Raw genomic sequence first — 3,357 nt, 5'->3', positions numbered from 1 at the left:
CCGCAGCGCCTCTTGCCGCTCCGGCGGCTAGCGGATCTGTGGGGGACGCGGGCGCGGTGGCTGGTGTAAATGTAACTGGTGTAACTGGTGTAAATGTAACTGGTGTAACTGGTGTAAATGTAACTGGTGTAACTGGCTCACAGTCTGAGGTTAGGGACACGGAGGAGGAAGATGAGCAGAGCCAAGCTGAGGAACAACAGGCTTCTGTTGCTGCAGAGAACAGTGAATCTCAGTCTGCAGACACTGAAGCACAACCCCAGCCAGCAGAAAACGTGGAAGAAGCAGCTTCCACAAGTCTCACTGTGAGCACCAATGAGAAACAGGGTGTTTCTAACAGCCAGGTGTCATGTGGAGAAAACATGGAGTATGACTCTGAGTCAGACACAATATCTATCAGTGGAACTCCCAACAGAAACAAAGATCTATACTCCCTAGAAGACATTAACTTGTTTCTTGATGAGACATTCAAAAAGTCTGTCAAAGTGAGTGACTATTTCAGCGACACAACCAAGTTCATAAGGTCTGTTGATGTACTTAAAAGAATGGTAGGTTTCGATCTCTTGGATGAGAGGAAACGTTTCCGCCTCCAAAAACATATAACGGGTCTCAGAAAAACACAAAAAGGAAAAACTGTTAGAACGACTAAAAAGTAAAATGATCATGTATATCACGGTGTTTTGTTTTCTGAACTGCTCTCTGCTTGCTACAATTTGTCTGTTTCTCCTCTCTGACTTCTCCATGCAAAGCCTCAAAATCGGTTCTCTAAACATCAACGGTGGGAGAGATAGGAACAAAAGAGCTCTGATATCGGAAGTCTCTACCCAAAAACAGGTTGATGTGTTGTTTCTGCAGGAGACACATACTCTTCCATCAGACGATGTAGATTGGGGTTTATGGTGGAATGGGTCGTGTGTCCTCAGCCATGGCACTAACATTAGTGCAGGGGTAGCTGTGCTGTTCAGACCAACTGCTAAAGCAACCATCTTGTCCTCTGCTGAGGTGGTGAAGGGTCGGCTGCTTATTGTCAGGGCAGAAATAGAGAGCTCTATCTTCTGTTTTGTAAATATATATGCCCCAAACCAGGGAACAGGCAGAGTGGCTTTTTTCACCACGCTAGACAACGAGCTTAGGAATTACCAGCAAGATCAACTAGTTCTTGGTGGTGATTTTAACTGCACTTTAGATTTTACCGTAGACAGGACAAGTCAGGAACCCCATCCGCAATCATCACAGAGCCTCAACAGGGTCATCACACACCTGGACCTGTTAGACGCATGAAGAACAAAACACCCACAATCCAGACAGTACACATGGGTGAGGGTCAGCAACAACAGGGTTAATGCAGCCAGACTAGACAGGATCTACATTTCACACAGTCTCAGCTCCAGATTACTCCACAGCAGTATAACTCCAGTTGGCTTCACTGACCACCACCTCATCACTGTTGATCTGATCATTACACCAGGTCAAAGGGTCAAATCCTACTGGCTTTTCAACAACAAGCTGCTGCAAGACAGTGTTTTCTGCCAGAGTTTTGAGAACTTTTGGCTGCAGTGGAAAAGCAGGAAAACTGACTTTAGTTCTCTGAAGCTGTGGTGGGAGGTTGGAAAAGCACAAGTTCGTGTTTTTTGCCAACAGTACACCTCCCACTCCACTTCCAAGATTAAGGCAGCAGTTCAAAAGCTTGAGGCCAGCATCAGGGACATAGAGGAGGGACTACGCAGGGACTCAGATCCTGCTGCTGGTCAACTGCTGCAGGAGAAGAGGTTGGAGCTGAGCTCCTTTCTGCAGGAGAGGGTGAAGGGAGCACTTGTCAGGGCTCGCTTCCTCCAGCTGAAGGACATGGACGCCCCGAGCTCGTTCTTTTTCAACCTGGAGAGATCGGTGGCACAGAGGAAGCAGATGACCTGCTTAAGGCTTCCTGGAGGCAGGGTGACCACCAGTCCGGGCGAGATGAGGAACCATGCCATGGAGTTCTACGCTGATCTCTTTGGGGCGGAACAGTGCAGCATGGAGTGTCGGCAGGAGCTCTTGGAAGGGCTTCCTCAGCTCAGCCCAGAGGAGAGAGCTGCTCTGGATTGTGAGCTGACTCTGGAGGATCTGACAGCTGCTGTAAACCAGATGGCATCGGGAAGGGCACCAGGGATTGATGGCCTATCCGCTGACTTCTTCAAACGTTTCTGGAGTACCCTTGGACCTGATTTATATTGTGTTTTAACAGAGTGTTTCAGAGCAGGCTCACTTCCTGTCTCCTGTCAGCGAGCAGTTCTTTCCCTGTTGCCAAAGAAAGGAGACTTGGCTTTACTTAAAACTGGAGGCCAGTAGCCCTCCTTTGTACAGACTATAAGGTGCTTTCCAGAGCCTTATCAAATAGACTGAAGGACATCCTGGACTTGGTTGTAAATCCAGACCAGACTTATTGTGTACCCGGCAGGACAATTATGGACAACATTTTCCTCATGAGAGACACTTTGGACTTGTGTGTGAATGATAGTGTAAATTTTGGGATTGTGTCTCTGGATCAAGAGAAAGCTTTTGATAGGGTGGATCACTCTTATTTGTTTTCTGCACTTAGGGCTTTTGGTTTTGGTGATGGTTTTATGGCTTGGGTTGCCTTATTGTACAGTGGTGCTCAGTGTTTGGTGAAGACAGGGGCAGGGCTGAGTCGGCCAATCCCTGTACAGCGAGGGATAAGACAGGGCTGTCCTATTTCAGGTCAACTCTATAGCTTAGCCATTGAGCCCTTGCTCTGCAGGTTGAGAGGTCGGCTCAGTGGTCTCTCACTGCCGGGGTCCTCCAGTCATGACCGTCCTCCTACTGTATCTGCTTATGCAGACGATGTTTGTGTTTTTGTCTCCAGTCAGGAGGACATTCATTGTTTACAGGACACCTTGTCCTCTTATGAGAAGGCCTCATCAGCACGGGTGAACTGGGCTAAGAGTGAGGCTTTGTTGGTAGGACGGTGGAGGGAACAGGCAGTGCCCAGTCTGCCTGGTGGACTTGAGTGGGGAAAAGAGGGATTGAAAGTGCTGGGAGTGTTTTTAGGCACTGAGGGCTTCCAAGCCAAGAACTGGGAGGGAGTGAAGGAGAAAGTGTGCGCTCGGTTGTCTAAATGGAAATGGTTGCTACCCCAGTTGTCGTATAGGGGAAGGGTTCTGGTTGCCAATAACTTAGTCGCCTCGACTCTTTGGCACAGACTTATCGCTCTGACGCCACCAAGGGGCCTGATGGAAGACATACAAAGAGCCATCGTGGACTTTTTCTGGTCTGGCCGGCACTGGGTCCGAGCAGCAGCTCTGTACCTGCCGGTTGAGGAAGGCGGCCAAGGGCTGATTGACATCCAGTCAAAGATTGCCT

Source organism: Anoplopoma fimbria, chromosome 5 (assembly GCF_027596085.1).
Source record: "Anoplopoma fimbria isolate UVic2021 breed Golden Eagle Sablefish chromosome 5, Afim_UVic_2022, whole genome shotgun sequence".
NCBI classification, from domain to species: domain Eukaryota; kingdom Metazoa; phylum Chordata; class Actinopteri; order Perciformes; family Anoplopomatidae; genus Anoplopoma; species Anoplopoma fimbria.
The sequence above is the reverse complement of the archived record's forward strand: the minus strand, read 5'-3'. Positions refer to the sequence as shown.